Below are 23,630 nucleotides of genomic sequence, written 5' to 3' on the forward strand. Positions count from 1 at the left end.
CTTAAGAAATCCTCTATGACATTTAGCCCAACACACATAGAAGATTTAGGGCCTAGTTCATTAGAGTTCTTAAGATTCTTTACAACTCTAGTCCAACCAAGTACTTGGGTTGGCCTTTAGAGATTGGGGTCTCTAAATCTGAAGTGTTTAAGGGACTAACTGAGAAAACTTGTGGGAGGAATAAGGGTTGGAAGAATGGTATGTTATAAGCTAAGGGAAAGGTCACACCCATCAAATATTTTGCAACATCCCTATCAACATATGCAGCTTCTCCCTTCTCTTTACCTGAGAGTCATCGTAATGAGGTTAGGAAGGCTATGAGCAGCTTTATTTGGGGATAGATGGGCTTGGAGCATAAAATTCATTAGATTTCTTGGTCCCAAATGTGTAGCTCCAAGGAGGATGGCGGGTAGGGTTTGAGATACTCTACACTTCATAATAGGGCTTTCTTGTGTCTAATGGCTTGGAGGCTATGGAAGGAACCTAATTCCTTGTGGGCTAAAATGATGAAGGCAATTACTTCCCCAATTGTAATTTGTTGGAAACAAAGGCAGGTCATAATCCATCGTGGGTTTGGAGAAGCATCTTGGTGGCCCTTAAGGTTCTCAAAGCTGACTTGGTATGGCAGGTAGGTTTAGGTGAGCTTATAGACCCTTGGGAGTGTAATTGGATTACGTCGAATGTGGACTTTAAAGTATTCAGGGGTGAGCCCATGCTTTGCCCAATTGAGCGTGTGGCCCAACTTATTGACCTAGTGTCACAAACTTGGAGGAGGAATTTGATTAAGTAGTGGTTTCTCCCTTATGATGCTGAGGCTATATTGAAGATGAGAATTCCATTGCAGACATCAAAGGACACATTGGGATGGGGATGTTTGAAAAATGGTCTATTCTCTACAAAGAGTGCTTATCACCTCTTGCTAAATCTGAGATAATTTGCAATGAATGGTCAACCCACATCATCGAGAAGGCATGAACGGAAATCTATTCCTAAGTGGGTGTGGTCATGTAAAACCCTCTCAAAGATTAAAAATTTTCATACGGCTGGTTTGTGCTAAGCGGGTAGCTATGACTTGTATTTTGGCTCCACTTGGTGTTAATGTGGACCCCTTGTGCAAGAGATGGGAATAGAGAGAGAGAGAGAGAGAGAACACCATTTATTATTCCAATGCCCTTTTGCCGAAGCAATGTGGTTTGGAAGTGGACTCCATATCATGATCAATCAAGGTTCATCATTGTCCTTAGCTGGTATCTTGAAAGGTTGGGAGAGAATTAAATTCCCTTCGAAGGATATGAGTCGAAAGTGTTTAAGCCATTTTGCCGCTCGCAACTAATTAAGTAACTTTTAGAAGCAATGGCCCAGATCCCGAAGAGGTTGTTGCATGGCCCAAAAAGCCCATCATGAGTTTCGGAGTATCTCTGCTAAACCTTCCTCTAGTCCTCCTCAAACCTAGTTCGCAGCCCACTCTGTTAGCAATGAAGAAGAACATGTACATGCTAGGATTTGGTGTGATGCAACGGCTCCTTTGAAAGACCATAGAGGTGGTGTGAAACCCAGGCCTAACCTAACCCTGACCTTGACCCGAAAACCCGATTGATTTTAGGTTCGAAGACCCGGAGTAAAGGAAGAAGCCAACTATGGGCCATCTCAGTAGAAGATATGGTGTTTGACTCTGAACCCATGGATGTTGATGATGGAGTTCCATACTTGGAAGTCTCTGCAGATTTGGAAAGGAAGCTGCAGCTTGATGAAGATGAGATTAGTTGAAGGACTTGGAGTGTTATCTGACTTGGTTTGAAGGCATTTCTACACACTAGGTATGTCACTTGTTGTGTGTGCAAAAGCCCTTAAGGTTTAGTGTCCATTTGATCCTTCAATTCCCTGTTTGAACCTTGCTGACCTGATTGGTCAACTCATTGGTCGATTGGGCCAGGCGACCAAGTAGTCGACCAACTGTGTGTAAATCGAGAAAATCCAATTTTAGGGTTTTTCACTTATATTTAAACCCTACTGTGTTTCTTAGTTACGACTGCTTCCTAAACACCTAGAGAACGTGGGAAGACCTTTCCAAAACTCTTTCCGATGATTTCAAAGATTCCTCTGCAGATATGAAGCCTCTCATCTCTGATCTTACAATTCAAGGTTAGTATCTCTTTTGAATTTTAAATTATTCTTTCTTCGATCTTGTTCTTGATTGAGATCAGGGAGAAGATGCTGCATTCTTGCAACCATCTATTCCATGATCTCATTCTATTCCTTGAGATCTATGATCATCATCGTGATCTTAACCCTAACTAGGAACTTTTCTTGAAACCCTGACCCTTGTTTGATCTTTTTGGAAACCTTTGGTAACCTCCCATGTGAGGGTAACGACATGAGTTATATTTATGTTAATCTAAACTCTTTTCCAATGATTTTCTTGTTATTTTCTTGTTAGCAATTATTCCCTTTCATCTTGTAACCCTAGCCTTTTCATGAGAGCCATAAGATTGAAACCCTAACTTCTTGGTTCAAATCAAGAACCCATCTCTTGACCTTGACTTGATGATTTTACCTTCCTATATAGTTCTAATACATTCTAGGAGGTTCCCCTTTGAATTTCGGATCAATCCGACTTCAAACGAAGAAGATGACCGACTAGTTTTGCAATGGGACTGGGGGGCGGGCGAGGGCAGAGACCAAGCACCGACCAATGATGTGAGCCTCGCCGTTGATTCGTTTGCTCTCTAATCTTTTAGGTATCTTTCCTAATGTTGTATTTATGATTGTAAGGGGTTTATTTGCTAAGTTTGGAGTTGCTCTCTTTGATCTTTGGATTATCTTCGTCGATAATCAAGGTAAGGATAGTTATTTCATAATAACATAGATCACATACTCTCTGGTTTCTACTTTAAGAAACTTTGAGCTTATTTACTGTTCTTGTATTTTATACTTCGATGTACTACCGTGAGTACAGAGCACTACTATGTTTTCTTTTTCATTATTCAAGCTTATATGAATTGCTTATTACTATATTGTTTAATGATTAGATCATGCTTTTATATTCTCTTTTATATGATGAGTTGTTGATTGTGTATGTCATGACTGATCTGAGAATGTGTTTGATTAAGTATGGTTTGGGATTGGGAAGTGTCACTTCCTTTTGACACTTCTATCCTTGGACATTATCGGAAATAGTATGGGATGTTTCCGGGGTTGCCCATTGACGCTTTCCCGAATCATTGGGTGTCATACCTAGGACTGTCTAGCAGTGTTTGGCTAGGATGTCCCCATCATATCAGACCCGATTCCGAAGGGAATTGAGACCGAACGACCCGTGGCAGCAGTGGGGATTCACGGGCGCTCAAGATCGGTAACGAACCCATGAGAGGACGGGAATCATATTGTGGGGTCCATTTATTGGAGGGTTGCATATGGATAGACTTGGGCTCATGGACGCTCAAGACCGGTAACCAACCCATAAGAGGACATGAGAGCTTCCCGTTTACCATATGTGGATAACTAATAGGGTTGATGAGTCCGTAGTCAGGGACTATTAGGACTCTAGTGTGAAGGATACCGGAAAGGATCGTCAGGGACGAGGAATAGACGTATCTAGAACTGAGTTGATGTGACTGAGTAGATGACTTGCATTGGGCTAGGTTTAACCCTAACATGCACCAGTACTTAGACCAATGGTGATGTGAGAGAGCGGTGACTTAACCCCCAGCCATGGAATGTCCCGAGGGTTGCCGGACCCATTACCAACCGATGATGAGTGATTTGAGACCTACCCAAAGAAGTATGGTGCTATGACTTAAAGCATGTCTGCCAATAGAGACCAGATACAAGAGTTTAGATGCATGCATACATTATCGCTTCATACGCATTGCATCTTGTTTTGTTCGCCGCATGTTATTTATGGAGAGAAGAGAGAAAAAGAAGAGAAAGGAAAGAAACAGAAAGAAGAGAAGAAGGAAAGAAGGGGGAAAGAAGAAAGAGAGAGGAAAGAAGAAGAAAAGAGAGAGGAAAAGGAGAGAAGAAGAAGAGAAAGAAGAAAAGGAACGAAAAGAGAAAGGAAAGAAGAAGAAGGAGGAGTGAAGAGGAAAGAAGACGATTATATGATTATATCGATAAATTGTAAAGTAAAGATTATGAGATATTATAAAGGGGAGGAGATGTACAGTTGGGTGGTACACGGAGGTAGGGCGGGGGATGGAGTGGAATTGGCTTTCTTGTCTTTGATTAGGGGGAAAGCATCCAATTTTCGGCTTCCAAACTAGCCTTTATGTTGGAGAGTTTGGAAGGAGAAAGCTTAGCCATGTTAGCAGCAATCCAATGGGCAGTAGCCAAAGGATTGAGCCATGTGGAGTTCAAATCTAATAATTCCACACTTGTGAATTGGTTGAAATCAAGTCATGGAGTTAGTTCCCAAGTGAGTTATTATATTATTAGTGATATCTCTTATGTCCCTCATCAGCTTCAAGTTTGTTTTTTCATGTATGATCCTAGAGAGTTGAACTGTATTTTCTCATTCTCTAGCCAAGAAGGCCATGTCCCTTGAAGGCAGGATTGTTTGGCCTTTCTTCTCCTTGGCTCCCTATGTTATGTACCCAAGTTGCCTCTACTTTTGCCTTTGAATGAAGACTAGTTTACCCCAAAAAAAAAAAAAAAATTGGATGAGACCCAGATGCTTTCCCCCTGAGTTATGTACATAGATGTTTTTCATTTTTTTGCACGAATGGTGGCGTGCATGAATTTTTACAAGAAAAATAATAATATAAAGATTAAAGAATATACAGATGCTAATGTAAATGCATGTAATGCAAGAATGTATAAAGGGGCCTAAGAGATGGTAGAGACACGACTGTAGGCATGCCATCTCAAATCCTTCCTTTATGAAATTAAGATAAATAAAAAGAAAAACAAGCCCTTGAATCTTACATCCTTACCTTGCTTGGGTTCCCTTTGGGTTCCCGAAAAGAATTAAAAAACTTAAAAGGAAAGAAGGGAAGCACTTACCATTAAAGAAACTTTCTTTATTATTATATGGAGGAGTTGTTACAAAAAAACAAACTATTACAAGAACAAATTCAAAATATGCAGAATTTAATAAAGAAAGTTTCTTTAATGGTAAGTGATTCCCTTCTTTCCTCTTAAGTCTTTTAATTCTTTTCGGGAACTAAAAAGGGAACCCAAGCAAAGTAAAGATGTAAGATTTAAGGGTTTGTTTTTCTCTTTATTTATCTTAATTTTATAGAGGAAGGATTTGAGATGACATGCCATTCCTTATCGAGTTCCTGAAATGAATTAAAAGACTTAAGAGGAAATAAGGGAAACACTTACCATTAAAGAAACTTTCTTTATTATTATATGGAGGAGATGTTACAAAAGAGCAAACTATTACAAGATAAGAGCACGACTGGTGGCATGCATGAATTTTTACAATAAATTTACAAGAAAATTAATAACCGGAAGATTAAAGAATATATATAGATGCTAATCTAGATGCATGCAATGCAAGAAGGTATAGTGGGGCCTAAAAGATGGTAGATACATGACTGTAGGTATGATATTTCAAATCTTTCATCTATGAAATTAAGATAAATAAAGAGAAAAACAAGCACCTAAATCTTATATCCATTCTTTGTTGAAGTGAGTACTTTACGTGAACCTTGGCTCTTTTGAAGAAGTCTAGATGCATGCAATGCAAGAAGGTATGGAGGGCCTAAGAGATGGTAGAGGCACAACTGTAGGCATGTTATCTCAAATCATTCCTCTATGAAATTAAGATAAGTAAAGCAGAAAAATAGACCCTTAAATCTTACATCGTTATCTTGCTTGGGTTTTCTTTTAGGTTCCCGAAAAGAAATTAAAAGATTTAAAAGGAAAGAAGGGAAGCATTTACCATTAAATAAATTTTCTTTATTATTATATGGAGGAGATGTTACAAAAGAACAAACTATTACAAGATAAGAGCATCCTTAAAAAAAAATATACTGCCAACCATTGTGGTAGAAGCCTTAATATTGGAGCTAAAGAAGTGCTCTTAGATCAGCTATGGAATCAATAAATTGGCTAACAAAAATAGAATCTTCTCAACTTCACTCTTCCCACCAAATAAGCCCTTAAGGCGCGGAAAAAGGGGGCGAGGCGCCCCAACCCAAAGAGATGTGGCGGGGGGAAGCGCCGGACCAACCCATCCCAAACCATTTAAATCCCACATAGGGAGACTTGTGGAAAAATTGGAAAGTAAGGGGCTACTCACTTTTTCCAAAACCCTTTAATTTCCTTCTCTCCCACCTCCTACATATGAAATCCACATTTTTTTTTTCACCCCTTTTTTCCCACCCTACCTTTGCAAACAAATGCAGCTTAAGCCTCTTCTCCAATTATTCCTTTTTTATTTATTTACTTACTTTTTATTTTTATTGATTTATGGTGCTGAGATCAACAATTATTTTAAGGTTTAATGCGCAGAACCGTCAAGCGAATTCTCTATTAGTCAAAATCTCGATCAAAATTTTGATCTAAACCATTAAAATTCGACAATCGAGATTAAAATCTCGCTTGATCGTCATGCGCAGTAACTCACGCAATTTCAATAATTGGTTATATACTTTGTTGAGCCGCCCATGAAATCCAAATTGATTAGGTAAACAAAAGAAGTAAAGAACCCCAGAACCCTTGGCTTTGTAGATGATTTAGAAGAGACCTTTGCTGGGTCAACCACTGCACCACCTCCTATGGTTGTGGGTGGGCCCGGGCCGACAAGCATGAAGTTGTCTTGTCAAATCACTCCTCACCTAGTTGCTTCCTCCAAACAGACCGGTTTTACCTTTCCACCTTTTATTTATCCATATTTACAAAACGACAGCTCACTATCTCTCCTTTTGCTTGGATGATTAAGTTTTATGGATTAGTGGGTAATTACGAGGTTTGTTTGTTTTTTTTTTTTTTCAGTAACCTTGGTGGGAGACAAAAACCTCTCAAATCCTGGAGATTCAAGAGAACAGATGTGGTGTGTTTTGACTATGAATACTAATGGCCCATTTGGAACTCTACATCATTATTGTATGTGAAGATGTCATCATCCAGTGTCGTTCGACGTCCATTTTTATTGGTAATTAAAGTCCTTTCGGCAGGTGGTGGGACATTGGGACCCCACATTGTATCCATTCCAAACTCTATCAGGCAATGGTCACCTTTCAGGTACCCATCATGTGGCTTTGGGTTTCAAGCATAATTATTTGATCACAGATAATAGGGGGATCATGGGCACCATCCATTACTCAATGATGGCTTTAGGGAAAATGGAAGTTGCTGGAAATATTCATTCTGAATCCGGATTTTCTAGCAGAAGTCTTCTTAACTTTTCTATCAGACATTCTAGAAAGAAGTTCATATTCTGACCATCTATAATCTACTTGATGTAAATTTTCTCTTTAAATGTTTGATGAAAGAGCGTGAAAAAAACATAATTTTTTGCCCATCAAAGTAAAAGATGCCAACTAAGGAGGGTTTTAAATTTAGGGTGATTTATAAATTTTGAAGTTTAAGAAAGGACCCATCTTTCAATACTTATAAGTAGACCAGAGGTAAACCCTCCTCTTGAATGGTGGAGGAATGCAATGTTAATGCAATCCTCTACTCGAGAGGATAGAGCATTCGGACTAGAGAAAATGAAAGTTGTTGTAGAGGTTTACAAATTTTCAAGTTTAACATGGTTTTCAAGCAAAAATCTTACCTCAATTTCCAGTGACTCTGATTTCAGTTCATAATCAAACTTTAACAACTGAGCATTAAAACAATTCAAGGACCACATAAAAAGACTACTTAAAATTGAAGCTAAGGAAACTCTGTGCTTTGGGATACAAACAACAAGTGAACTACACACTTACCATTCGATGGGGGTAAGAGTCATTTCTAACCCATCTGTACGAGGAAATAGGTATCCATCAAAAAGAAAAACCTAATGGGATTCTTCAAACTAAAGGGTGTACTAGATATTTCACATTGTTGAAGGTGTATCTTTGTGTTGTTTAAAAGGTAATTAGTAAAAAAATGGTATAACAAATATTTTGATTCCATTTGGGTGGCATAAATAGTGGGGGCTAACGCAAGGTGTGATGCTAATAATTAATAATAAGTTAAAAAACTTCAAATATAATGTACAATAATGGTAATATCAAATGACAAAATTTGAATAACCCACAAAACTAAGGCTAAGAATGGCAAAGAACTATATCCATGTTAGCATAAATAGCTGACAAAAGCCAAGTATATCTTGTTAGTGGAGAGTCCTTTCCCCACAAGTTTTTGTAGGGGAAGGGAGTGAAAAGTACAGTTAACATGTTAGAAGATGGCCCATTGGTGAGAATTTAATAGGCCCAAAGCCCATCTCATTTGAAAACCAACCCAAACTAAGTGACCAAATCATAGAACAGAAACAAAACAGAACCATGCAGTAATGGACTACAAACATGCTAGTTAGCCCATCCATGCTCATTTGCTTCTTTCAACCCTTCAAGCAACCCTCATATCTCTGGTTTGTGTGGCACCCCTACTGATCATGGTCGTCCATACATGCAAGTTTGCAACAACAAATTTAGCCAATGACATAGATGCCCATCCTGCAAACTTGTTAGCTTAATAGAGAATATAACATAGATGTCCATATATCACTTGCATTCTATTCTACATTCACCATGCCATTGAATGCAGGTATGGTATTTGAATTCAAGAATACTGAGCTTGAGAATTCTAGGATCATGCCAACTGATTGATAAGTTTGACCCCCTATGCTTTTTTTTCTTCTTGGCTAATGGATCATTCATATCGAAGGAAGAAAAAAAAAGGAAAAGGGAGAACACTTATAATTATATGCTCAACTTCTGTTTCATTAACAATCACTAGGACAATCTATGTTACCTTCGGCATGGCCATCAATTGAATAAGCTACCCAACTAACCGTTTCCTATTCTGACTATCTTATGTGATAATGGGGGATATCAAAGAGTACATCTCTTTGCAAATCCGCTAACAAACAAGGTATTGTGAAATGGGAAGAACCTCCACTAATCCATTCCAAAATATAGAGCCTTGCTTTGAAAAAGTAGAAGAATGCAAAGAATTACCATTGATAAAGAGAAATAAAGAACACGAACCATCTCGGAACCAGCTCGGTTAAACCTAGACCGAATTGAAGTTAATCGAACCGACCATGTCAAGGTCGGTCAAACAAAGCATAAAGGCAAGATATCAAGTTGAATCCAATTAGACTTGTAGCCAAAGAAGAGGTATCCTATTGGGACTCAAATATCCGTATTTGGGTAGAACTCAATCAGTAAAATTCATGTTATAACCCAAATAATGTTTTTTAGTTCGACAGGAACTCATACAGAGAAAACCTATAAAAGGGTAAGAGAATACAAGAGAAAGGTACGCTGAATAGAACCATCACTATTCAAATTCTTATTATTCATTGCTTTCTTGTCTTCCTTAGTCGGATTCCTAACTAGATTGTCGGAGGTGAAAACTCGACATCCACGGTCGAGCTCATTCTTGCAGGTTCATCCGGTTGAGTGGACGAACAGGATTGCGTAGCAACAATTGGCGTCGTCTGTGGGAACCTTATCGAAAAGCCATCATGAAAACCAGATCAGGATTATTGATAGGAGACGGATCTGACAGAGAAAAGGAGGTCAAGAAGGGCGGAACCTCGCAAGGAATTGAAAAAATTTCCGAGCTCCAAACTCATCAAAATCCTCCAATTCTTCCAAATCCTCCAACAATGAATCAGATTGACGAACTTCAAAAGCAACAATCTAAGCTCAAAAAAGAAATCTCATCCTTGAGCGAATTGGTCAGGGTGACCATGCATCATATAATTGCTCCGAAAGCAAGTTCTCAGGAAAAACAAAAAAATTCCGGAGGGAAGCAGACATGACCGACCATTCATGCTAGACCAAGTAGCCCAACCATCCCAAAAAGAGCCGTCAAGAGCGAAAGGGAAGGAGGGAGAAAAATCTCCAACTTTGAAAGAAGTTATTCCAGGGAAAAATCCTCCAATTGACGAGGACGAAGACCAAGGAAGTAGCACTGATCCAATAAAAAATTCAAAGGACAAAAAATGTCACAATGGTCCGAATAAGCGGGACGAAGATATGAATAAGTGCATCACCGAATTGGATGAAAAAGTGAAGAAACTAAAGAACCCTGACAAAGACGAGGAATATGCCATCTTAAAAGAGGATCCTTTCATCCAAAGCATCTCGAAGCCAGAGATGCCAAAAGGCTTCAAGTGCACTACTTTTACTGCTTTCGATGGATCGCGATGTCCAAAGCATCACATCACACACTATAAGTCCGTCATGTCCACTTTTAGACAAAGTGCAGCGGCAATGTGTCGAAGTTTTCCCTCTTCGCTAATCGGAGCAGCGTTAGACTGGTACTTGGCACTTCCAAACGGCTTTATCAAAAGTTTCGACCACCTAAGTCGAACTTCCTACTACAATTTCAAAGTGGAGTAGGTACCAAAAAGAGAGAAGATACCTTGTTTTCTATAAAACAAGGGCGAACGGAGTCCATCCAAAGTTTTCTTCAAAGATTCAACAATCTAACCATGCAGATTGAAAATATAGATTAGAGGATTGCCTTCCACGCATTATACCAAGGACTCAACCATGAGGGCCTTCTCGAGCGACTCCTGCTAGATATGCCTAAGATATATGAAGACCTCGTTGAACTATGTCACAAATAAGCAAAGATATCAGAAACAATCGAATTCCGAAAAAAGGAGCATCCAATCATTGAAGCAAGATTGCATAAAGAAAAACCCCTAGTCAAGAAACCGACCATAAACTCAACCATGGATGGTCGGACTAACCAAGAAGGGATATCGGACCTAAAAAGATCAGAGATCCTAATGCAAATCAAAGATCAAGGAATTCTCAAGTGGCCTAGCAAACTGTATTCCCGACCAGAGGAGCGTGATAAAAGCAAATATTGTGAATTTCACAAAGACCATGGGCACTGGACGGATGACTGCAGACAATTGAAAACAAAAATTGAGAAATTAATAACTCAAGGACAACTAAAGAAGTATATCCAACCAGGCCAGGTCAGCCGACCATAAATAGAAGGAAACAAAAAAAAGATTGAGGTCTCCAAGCAAAGAAAGATACCCAAATCACAAGGTCCAACCAAAGGAGGGAGGAGATGATCGGAGACGACCACCAATATTTACGGTGTTCGGCGACCCAACAAAAGAATCATCCAAACAAGCCAAGAGAAAAGCACGATACATAGGGAACACCGAACTCAAAAAGCCAAATGAGAGGGTTACATCAGAACCAATCACCTTCTCAGCCAAAGACAAACAAGGGGTAAACACTCCCCATGATGATGCTCTAGTCATCAAGGTCACTTTGGCTGGAACTGAGGTCCATAGAGTTCTAGTTGATACAGGGTCATCAGCAGATATCCTATCACTAGAAGCTTTCAAAAAGTTGAAGCTAGATGAAAGTATGTTAGTCCCCTGTGGGACACACTTGTACGGCTTCACAAGATCCTCAACCAGAGTAGAGGGAACTATTAGATTAGATCTCTGCATTGGCGAATACCTAAGAGATAGGGTCGTTCAATTAAATTTTATGGTCGTCCGGGATTTATCTACTTATAACTTAATATTAGGACGACCAACCCTTTATACTCTAGAAGCGATAGTATCATCCCTACACATAAAGATGAAATTCCCCACAAAAAAGGGCATAGGAGAATGCTTCGCCGATCGGAAAGGAAGCCGGCAAAGTTATGCCAACTACATGAGAAAAAGAGCAAAAACAAGCTCGACCATGACAGTCGAAATCGGGGATGATTGAGACGAAGAAACAATGCAAAGGCGAAACCAGTGGAAAGGTTGGAAAGAATTAGTCTGAAATCAAGACAAGATCAAGGAACGATGATCGGAGCAGAACAAGAGGTAGAATTTAATATCAAGCTCACCAAATTTCTGCAAGAAAATTCGGACGTCTTCGCCTGGTTGGCCGAAGACATGCTTGGAATAGATAGAAGAGTAGCCGAGCACAAATTAAACATCGAACCTCAAGCAATTCCAACAATTCAAAAAAGAAGAAATTTTTCTCTAGAAAAACATGAGGCCATCCGAACAGAAGTGCAGAAGCTAAAGTAATCGGGATTCATTAAACCCATTGATCACCCACTTGGCTGGCCAAAGTGGTAATGGTGAAAAAGGCAAGCGAAAAATGGAGAATGTGCACGGATTATACCGTTCTCAACAAGGCTTGCCCAAAGGACTGTTATCCTCTACCAAGAATAGATCTATTCATTGATGCGACACAGGGCCATGAGTTGCTGAGTTTTATGGATGCTTACTTAGGATATAATCAAATTTTGATGAATCTAGATGATCAAAAGCACACAGCATTCATGACCAACAGGGATAATTACTACTACAAAGTAATGCCCTCGTCGAAAAAACTGCTGGGGCAACTTATCAAAGAGTAGTCAACCAAATATTCGAACAACAGATATGCAGAAATATGGAGGTGTATGTCGACGATATGTTGGTTAAAAGCACATCTCAATCTGACCACCTCCAAGACCTAGCAAAAGTATTTCATGTACTTCACACATACAAAACGAAGCTCAACCCAGAGAAGTGTGCTTTTGGAGTATCATCAGGAAAGTTTTTGGGATTTATGGTACCCCAGAGAGGGATAGAGGCCAACCTAGAAAAGATTAAGGCCATCCAGGAGATGAAGCCACCAAAAAGCATCAAGGAAATACAAAGTCTCACTGGTCGGGTTGCAGCTTTAAACAGATTCATTACCCGATCAAGGGAAAGATGTTTCCAATTCATTCAATCTTTGAAGAATATATCCAAAAAGGGAGTACCAGAATGGAGCGAGGAATGTCAACAGACATTTGAGCAATTAAAAGAGAAGTTAACTACTCCACCTCTGCTCGTACGACCAACCACTAGAAAAGAATTGATCATCTATTTGGCTACTTCACCAATAGCCGTCAGTGTGGTGCTCGGTCTGGAGGAAGAAAAACAACAAAGCCCAATCTACTACATGAGTCACGTACTTCTTGATGCTGAAACAAGGTATCTAGAGGTAGATAAGCAAGCTTTGGCCTTGGTTGTAGCAGCAAGAAAGCTAAGACCATATTTTCAGTCACATCCTATAGTAGTATTAACAAACTTCCCTCTAAAGAAAGTACTGCACCGACCAGACCTGGTCGGAAGACTGGTGACATAGGCAATTGAATTAAGCAAACATCAAATTGAGTTCCGACCACGACCAGCTATTAAGGCACAGGTCCTTGCCGACTTCATCCTCGAAACTTCAGAACTAGAGCATGAGCAGGAAGGAGAAGCTACTTTTGAAAATATCAAAAGATGGATACTGATATGGAGAAAATATGATCGAACCGGGTTCATACCTGGTTTGATCCTCGACCCCGGTCGAGACAGAAGGAATCGACTCGCTCCCGAGCGAATCGAATCCTTAAGATGGCTTGCTGAGGAAGAAAACTTATTCAGCTACAAGCACGCCCTAATTCAACTTATGGATTAGGTTAATTACCCTAATGATGGCAGACTCGAATTGACGGTTGCGGCTAATCATTATCGAAGGGATAAACATCGCATAACCTAAAGGTTATCTCAGGAGTCCTCTACTAGTCCAAACTTGTAGAAGTCTATCGCTCAACGGATCTACTTGATAAGATCCAACGACTACCCGAAGAAGGCTCAAGTGCATCCAACGAAGGAGATTCGAAGGTACACTCTATATAAACCTCACTGCCATATGAGGTGAGGGACTCAGATTCAAATACATACTGGTAGACGTAAACTATCAGAGGCTTACGATCTAGATCACCTTTCCCAGTTCTTTATTCCTTAGCTTTGTGCTTCTAGCAGAGCCGTTTATGATTAAGTTCATCAACTGACTTAGCCTTCGAAGGTGGACTCCCGACCCCCGCGGTCGGGCCACATTTGACGCTTTCGTTTTGCAGGTCATCACTAAGAGATCTAAGGGCTGAGTAGATTTTGGACGCATCATTTGGCGCCGTCTGTGGGAAAGACTTGTAAAGCCATGGTGACTAGATCGGCAGCAGCCGCTGCACAACGCAATTCCGGTGTTCAGATCCCTAGAGTGAATAATCCAGATGTTCCCCAGGGAAGCCAAAATCCTATCGAAGTAGATGGTGGTCAGGGAGGACGTAATCCTCCTGATACATTCCAAGATCAATTGAATCAGGTAAAGATTCAACTCTTGGAGGTGAGCCAAGCACTCCGCATGCTCACCAGACGAGTGGTTTTACCACAAGAACCTGATCAACGCGATTCAGGGAGGCGTGCGCTGCCATGTGATCAAAGATTGGCTGAAGACCGGAATATCGGTAAGAACTTTTGTGAAAGTGACCGAGGACCTAGGAGAATTGACGATCAACCTAGGCGAGACGATCGGTTCGACAGACCACAGGAAAGTACAACCGATTCAAATACAAGGTTGGACACAGGAGTGAGAACTCACTCACCAACTGTCAGAAGAACCGTTCGTGATGATCGAGCAGTTCGCGATGAGCGGAATATTCGTGATGGACGGGCCGTTCGTGATGATCGAATAGCTCGTGATGATCGTGTTAATCGAGGTCCTGATCATATTGCTGAAGATCCACCAACCCAGATTGGTCAGGAATTGGCCGCCATTAATCAGAAGTTAGGGCAGTTGGCTAAGGGAAGGATAACTGAGGATATTTACTCAGTCATTCGAAAGACCCCCTTTGCCGAGCCAATTGCGGGATATCAGTTTCCCCATAACTTTCGTTTGCCTACCTTATCTACATTCGATGGCTCCGGAGATCCAACAGCCCACATTGGCTATTATCAGCAAACCATGGCAGTTTCAGGTAATTCTGATGAAATTTTATGCAAGGTTTTTGGTTCATCTTTAACTGGAGCAGCACAAAAGTTGTCACATACACCCAGCCGGTACCCCATTTGGAATACCCGGGATGTGATCCACAGTCCAAGGATCAATGATCTGAGGTCCATGCCTCCCACATACACGGTAACATAATCATGAACAATAATAATCAATGGTAAAAACAGTTAATACTAAGTATCATGAATAAGATAAGATTAAATAAATCAGAGTGCGGAAGACAATAACATTAAAGTATAAACATAATCATAAGGGTAAGAGAAGGTATGACAACCACTCTCTCAGAGCAGCGGAAAAGAAGTGTGATAACGTCAAATACAAGTCCAAATGTCACAAGATAATCCCAAAGATAAGTTAGTTACAAGATCCAAGGTTCCATAAATACACCAGGGGAATGGGGCACTATGCTAGGGTTTCTTCTATACTAATGGTAGTCTCCTCAACAGTACGGATGAAGTAAACCCAACGTTGCCGCTCCCGTACAACTGTGGGGCTAACCCTGGTGCGGATAGTAATCCTCCTCGGCTCCAATATACGGATGCTCACCGACACCACTACCCGGAGGGTAGTATGTGGAATCATAGTCCGCCTCATAGGAGGTGCCATCGTAATCTTCGGTACCTGAAATATAATCTAAAACATTTGCACAAAAGGAATGAGTTCGAAGAACTTAGCAAGGAAGTTATCCCATAATTAGAAACCATACACATTCAGAACATATTATAATGCAATGCTATATGGAACATATGATGCAAATATGAGTTTAACTCTATGAATGCTAGTCTCTAGGGTAGACATGCTTTAAGTCATAGCACCGTACTTCTCTGGGTCTTCAGTCACTCTCCCATTTCCATATCTTGGGAATGCCCGGGGAAGATCGGTAAAGTCATCAAAAAGCTGTGGTGAGGGGATCGGTCACCGCTCTCTCACATCACCATTTGGTCAAGTACTGGCACATGTCATAGTAAAGCCTAGCCCAATGCAAGTCCTCTACTCAGTCGGTCAAGTCAGATTCAGATACGTCCATTCCTCGCCCCCGGCGATCCTTTCCGGTATCCTTCACACTAGAGTCAGCGAAATCCCGGATTTCGGACTCATCAATCCTATTGGTCATCCACATATAGTAAACGGGAAGCTCTCACGTCCTCTCACGGATTGGTTACCGGTCTTGAGCGCCCGTGAGCCCAAGTCTATCCATATGCAACTCTACCAATAAATGGCCCCTTTCAGGTATCTGTAGCATGGTTTATGTCCCCTACCGGATTGGTTACCGGCCTAGAGCGCCCATCCAACCATACACTACCACGGGTTGTTCGGTCTCAATGCCCTTCCGATTCGGGTCTGACACGACAAGGATGAACCTAGCCACACAACTAGACAGTCCTATGTATGTCATCCAATAACCCGAGAGAGTGTCGATAGGCACCATCGGAGAACATCCCATACTATTCCCTCCGATGCCCAAGCACAGGAGTGTCAGTAGGACACCCCCCAATCCCAAGTCATACGTAAACAATCACATATCCAATCTCATCATTTCTCATGCATCCAATGCATATTCATAATAGTAATCAAATCATGATATTGAAACGAATCATTATAAACATAAGCAATCAAAATGATAAGAGGACACAACAAGAGTATAAAGATTCAAATGTTACTGTTCTAACACATATGTAACAGTCTTATAATGATTGAAAGAAAATAAGGGATTCCATTCTTTAAATAAAACACAATTCAATATTTGATGACTTATATGTTTATGGAGATAACCATCCTTACCTTGGATGAATTGATGATGAATTGAGAATACCAAGAATAGTCTAATAGAATTGTTAAGGCCCTAAACAAACATCAATAATAAGTTAGAAAAGAAGTCAGGAAGATCGGATGTCATTTGGATCAAAATTGGCCAAGGTTGCTGTCTGCCAACATTTTGGTCGATGGTATCGACCAAAAGGATCGACCAAAATTTCCTTCGAGACAGAAATGTGGATTTTGGGGGTTTTCATCCGAAATGAGTTTTCCGGTGTTTGGATCAATCTGAAACTTGGAGGCATACTTAACAACAGTAGTAGGACACTATAAATCAAGAAATTAACCCAATCCAATGGTCTAAATAAAAAGCCCCAATTTGAGCTATCAAGTTCAAGTGATAAACATCATGGCATGAGTTGGAATTGATTGGATTGATGAGGAATAGCATGTAATAGTTAGAGGAACTAATAGAAATTCGATTGGAATCATATGGCAATGTTAAACATGAACATAATACACTCTATAGCTCAGTTTGGTATCAAATGGCATGATGTTAATAGGTAAATCATGGAATGCATATGCTAGGCATGAGATAGAAGCATAGCATCAATGAATAGCTAAGGAAATCATGGATTGAATAATGAGTAGACACTTGGAGTGGTGGTTGCAAGGTTGCAGCACCATTCCCAATGTCTCATTAGCAAGGTGACAATAGAAAAGAGTAGAGTGGAATGAGGAGTCATACCTTAGTGTGGAAGATGAAGACAAGAATCAATGATAAATTAAGTGTCTTTGGTGAGGTACCCTTCACACTAACCAAGGAGCTGCTTTGGGAAGCTCTCCCCACATTCTCAGGTGAGAAAATAATTGCAAAAGTGCTCAAGGCTCGAGATTATATTAAATAGAAAAGGAATATTCCAAGGAATCATTAACTTGGCAGACTAGGATATTTTGGTCGATGGTATCGACCAAAAGGATCGACCAAAATATTTTCAGCAGAAAATTAAGGTTTAGAACAACAACTTCAAATAGGGATTTGAAAGGCTATACAAGGTCAAATTGAGTGAGGTTTTCTTCCACCATTCAATCAAGAAGTCTAGTTTCAGGGAATACCTTTGGATTGTGCACAGGAGGTCATTTGGTACATCAACTATATTAATCTTCTCCGATGCGCAGACTTTTCTTAAACACTGACAATGCATTTAAGCAAGGGGTATCATTGTCAATGTCCATGGGCTCAGTCTCCGAATCATGATCATCAATCAGAATGGTCCATAAATCTCTTCTTCCACCGCTTCGGGTCTTCGGACTGAATACAACAGTGGATCCGGGTCAGGGTCAAGGTTAGAATAGGGCTGGATATTACAAAAGTGGTTTTCGAACCTCCCCTCTGGAAGGATCGTAAACTTTGATGAATTGGCGCGCAAATTCATAGGGCAATTCCAGAGTGGAATACAGATCAAGAAAACAGAAGAAACCTTGTTTACTGTCAGACAAGGAAAAAGCAAATCGATCAGGAGAGTTTCGAAAAGATTCAACAAAGTAACAATGGAAATAGAAAATTTGGATGAGCAAGTAGCCAAAACTGCTATATTCACTGGACTCATTAACCGGAAACTCCTGGAGTTATTACTACAGGATATGCCTGCAACATATGCTGAGTTGGTATAGAGATGCCAGAAGCAGGCCGAAGTCATGGAGATCTTAGATGCGCGCCAAGGAGATAACAAAGTCTCCAATAAGGAATAGAAGGCTCCTGAGCAGAAGCAGAAGCCAAAGAAAAATGTCCGTGATCGGGTTGGAAAAACTCAGGCTTGGCGCCAGAGGTCTCCCGGTAAAAGTGAATATACTCCATTGAATGTTCCTCGGGCTGATATTCTGAATATCATCAAAAGAAAAAATATTTTGAAGTGGCCACCTAAAATTCTTTTGAAACCTGGAGAGCAGCAGGATTGAAAAAAGTATTGCCGATTCCACAAGGACTATGGTCATTATACAAATGACTGTCGTCATCTGAAAGCAGATATCGAGAGATTAATATCTCAGGGACACTTGTCCAATTTTGTTAGCAGAAGAAGGGAGGAGCCACGTGAGCCACGCACGGCTGCTCCTAAAAGGGATCGTTCAGTTAGTTCAGAATGATCAAGGGAGGTTCCGAAGTCTAAGAAGGGCAAGGAGGTGACGAAAGCTACTCGGTCACCGATCCTTACCATTTTCGGAGGACCAGAGCCCGAGTCACTCCGCAGTTTGAAGACAAAATCTAAATTTGTTGGAACCGGAGAGATGCAGAAGCGAAAGAAGTTGAATGGTGAAGATTCTATCACCTTTGACGAGGAGGATGAAAGAAGCGTTTGTTTACCTCATGATGATGCCATAGTCATCAAGGTAGAGATTGCACGTCGGGAAGTGCATAGAGTTTTGGTTGATACAGGGTCTGCATCTGACCTAATTTCTTATGAAGTGTATCAAAAACTAAAGGTGGATGAGGACTTGATGGAGCCTTCATCCACGCATCTATATGGTTTTGCAGGGTCGTCTGTGATGGTGGAAGGATCTGTCCAGTTGGACTTATCTATTGGAAGTTTTCCTAGGGAAACAACCATCCGAATCAATTTTTTGGTGGTTCGGGAACTGCCAGCTTACAATGTTATCCTCAGGCGACCATCTTTATCCAAGATAGGTGCTATTGTTTCGACAAAACACTTGAAGATAAAATTCCCGACTGATATGGGAATTAGTCAAGTTTCCTCTGACTAGAGGATCTCTCGGCAATGTTATGTTGCCTATTTAAAAGACAAGGAGGGCCCGAGGAAGGTGACTGCCCTACCTATAGAAGTTCAAGACGATCGGGAAGAAGCAGAAATGCAAAGGCCCGAACCAGTGGAGAAGCTGGAGCAAATCCAACTGTGTATCGAGGATAAGAAGAAGATTACTTATATCGGGTCTGAACAGCTGGAGGAATTCAAAGATGAGTTGAAGTTATTTCTTCAACAGAATAATGACGTATTTGCATGGTCTGTTGAAGACATGCCAGGAATCGATCGGGCTGTCGCAGAGCATAAACTCTGGATAGATCCGAAGGTGAAACCAGTGATACAGAAAAGGAGAAATTTCTCCATTGAAAAGTATGAAGCCGTTCGGGGCGAAGTTGAAAAACTGAAGAATTCTGGTTTCATAGAACCAATTGAATGCCCAACTTGGTTGGCTAATGTGGTAATGGTAAAAAAGACGAATGGGAAGTGGAGAATGTGTATAGACTACACAGATCTCAAAAAGGCTTGCCCTAAAGATTGCTATCTGTTGCCTCGGATTGACCTCTTGATAGATGCGACCGCAGGATATGAAACTCTAAGTTTCATGGATGCCTACTCAGAGTATAATCAGATCCTTATGAATAAGGAAGATGAGAAGTTTACGGCTTTCATGACTGGTCATGAAAGCTACTATTATAAAGTCATGCCATTTGGCCTGAAGAATGCAGGAGCTACATATCAGAGGGCCATCAACAAGATTTTTACAGATTTGATAGGAAAGATTGTTGAAGCTTATGTTGACGACATGCTTGTGAAGAGCTTTACAAAAGCAAATCATATTGCAGATTTGACTGAGGTATTCTCAAGACTGCGAAAATATCAAATGAAGCTGAATCCAGAAAAGTGCGCCTTTGGAGTTTCCTCGGGCAAATTTTTGGACTTCATGGTGTCACAGAGAGGTATTGAGGCTAATCCTGCCAAAATACAGGCTCTGATTGATATGGAGGCTCCCAAAACTGTTCGTGATGTGCAATGTTTAACAGGGAGAGTTGCCGCTTTGAATCAATTCATCTCCAAGTCTGGAGAAAAGTGTTTGCCATTCTTCAAGGCACTCAAAGATTTGAGGGGGGCAGCAAGGAAGCAAAATGGACCGAAGAATGCCAGAAAGCTTTCGAGGAGTTAAAAGAAGCACTCGGACAACCGCCGATTGTGAGATCCCACCTATTCCTAACCTTGCTGTTGTACCAAATGCATACATACCATATGCATTGCTCGATTTATTCTCTGCTGTACAAATTGCCTAGTTTCGTTTAGTAGAAGCTTACCCCAAAGTTGATCTATTCTCTCCACGATTTCTTCTTGTGCCTTACATTCCTTTTGATAGGAGGATGATCTTAAATCATTCCCATGATTGATCATTCTATCCTTGTTGTTCTAGAGTGGATCTCCATACACTCTATAACCTTGTGAAATCTTCATGATTTGTTATTCCTTCTAATTGTTTCAAGACTTCAAGCTTTTTATCTCCTATTCTTCAATCAAAGATTTGTAATCTCTCTTGTGTTGTATTGATCTACTCTTGCTATGATTTATTCTCTGAGATTTAGATTATGAAGTAGATGTTGCATCCTTGCAATATATTGATCCTTGCAACCATCTCTTCTACAATCTCATTTCATTCTTAAAGTTTTATGATCTTCATATTAATCTTTGCCATGATCCTTGTGAAATCTTCATGAAGCCATGATCATACTTTCGATTTGATTTTAAAGCATGTCAGATTTACTCCTTGTTTTCCGTGGACTTTGGGAAAAGAAGCCAATATAATAGGGAAGTACCCTTGCCTTTTTGGTATTCAATTCGTTTCTTCTTTAATTCATTCTTTCTTCTCTACTTCTGATATTCTGATTATGAGAAGGTTATTACACTACTGTAATAACCTCTTCTCTAATTCTTTTAGCCCTAGAGTGAATTCCCCAATTCACTCTATGTTCTTGAAGCCACATGGCGATGATTCTTGAATTTGATTCCACCAACGATCTTGATGATACTTTCCCTGAATTTTCTTACCTATCTTTATGATTGTGGGGAAGGTCTCATACTATTACCATGACCTTCCCTTGTGTCCTCATGATTGAGGAGTTAATCCTTGTTTTTCCTTGGACCAATTGGCAACCCTTCTAGTTTCTATTAATTCATTGGATCCTCAGAAAGACTTTCTTTATTATGATTTCTTTATCTTTATTCCCTAGGGTGAATCTTTATTCTCCCTAGTCTTCCCATGGGATATTAGGATTTCTTTCCTTTGAATTTATTTACATTCTTTTCTCTCATTGGTAGACCCTTCCTAATTCCATTCTTGATTTTGAAATACTAATGAGATGTTCCTTTATCTATCTTGGGTTGTTTTTGTGAGAGTTAATTATGGGTAACTCTCATGCTGTTTTGTTCCTTTTAGACTTATCTTTTACTTTACTTGTATTAGCTTAGAGCTTTATTTAGATTTCGATCTACCTTCCGCATGTGTTTGTAGGGTATATTTCCGCTATACTCTATAGTTGTCTTTTGATTTGGTATCTTGTTATTCCGCACTCTGATATTCTATAGTGATCCTTCTGAGATCCTTTCTTGACTTTTATTATAAATTACTTGAACATTATGATTTGTTCTTGCTTTTGATTATGTTATTGTGCGAAATGGATATGATCGTTCCTAAACTTGATCTTTTGGGCTGTGGATCACACTCTCGGGTATGCCAGATAGGGTACCGGCTGGGGGGATGTGACAGAATGGTATCAAGCCTAAGTTTTCAGACAATCATAACCATAGAACACAGTAATGAAAGCATCCTTGAGTCATAGATCCAGAAGTGACTCAAACTTTCTTAGAAGTGAATAATAGAAAACTTGGATTAGAAACTTGAACAAACAAAGCATAATATACCAAGCTTGAATAATACACAATAATTAAAGTTTATGACTTGTACTTGGGTTGTAGTCATGGTTAGAGTTAAGTTGTCAGTTTTAAGTTATTGGGTATGTGTGTTGAGTTGTGAGTTGAGTCTTCTGTAGAAAGTTGTCATGGTAAGTTGTTTCTGTGAGTAAGTTGTCATTGTAAGGTGTTGTCGTCTTGAGTTATCATATGAGTCTGAGTCATGTTGTAGTCATGTGTTGTCGTATGAGTCTGAGTCAGGAGTTGTCGTTGGGAGTAATGGTCGTGAGTAGTCGTTATGAATTATAAGTCATAACTAAACATTAACGACTACTAATGCAACAAAAGAGATGCATAATGTACAATAACATAAGTGAAACAAACTGAATTTCATTAATCACTTAGGTTTACAAGTATGAGAGAATTTACATCTTTGAAAGCATAAAAGGAAACTCCTAGTATTATCTTTCTAGGTGATCGACTCCGGTGATCTGTCTGGTCCCTTCCAAATTTGAACTCCTTCTCCAGTCGTGCAAATTTCTCTCCCAAGGTATACATATAGGACTCTATCCTCTCTTGTCGAGCCTTTATCCTCTTATGTGTGGAAGAAATCAATGACTGTTGAGAAGCCACACTTGGAATCTTAGAAGTCGTATGTGATGGACCTCTAATCTCACGGAAACGTGGTATAGGAATCTCCTTGTGTCTCGGAATCTCACCTTGATCCTGATCCTCACCTCCTTGATCATCAATAACATCCTCATCCTCATCCTCATCATCATCATTATCATTATCATCATCATCATCATCATCACTGTCGTTGGCATCCTCATCCTCTGATCTAACTGCATCTCGAAGCCCCATCTTCCCGATCAACCATGAGCCGATAGAAGATTCAATGTCGCAACCGGTACGTTGCTCTTAGCCTTTAACTTCTGCTATTGATCTATTCTTTACTTATGCATTGTATAAATACCATATGCACTGCTCTGATTTATCTTTACTTGCGCATTGCATGAATACCACATGCATTGCCCTGATTTATTCTTTACTTATACATTACATACATATCATATGTGTTGCTTGATTTATTCCTTACTGATGCATTGCATATAGGCTATATGCATTGTTTTGATTTATTCTTACCATATGAGTTGCCTAGTCTATATGAAATGCTTGTCAGTATTGCTTTGAATTCCTCTTAGCTGTTTAAGAAGTCAGCCAAGAGTCC

Source organism: Hakea prostrata, chromosome 10 (genome assembly GCF_041222555.1).
Source record: "Hakea prostrata isolate BN-2017 chromosome 10, UWA_Hpros_2, whole genome shotgun sequence".
Lineage (NCBI taxonomy): Eukaryota > Viridiplantae > Streptophyta > Magnoliopsida > Proteales > Proteaceae > Hakea > Hakea prostrata.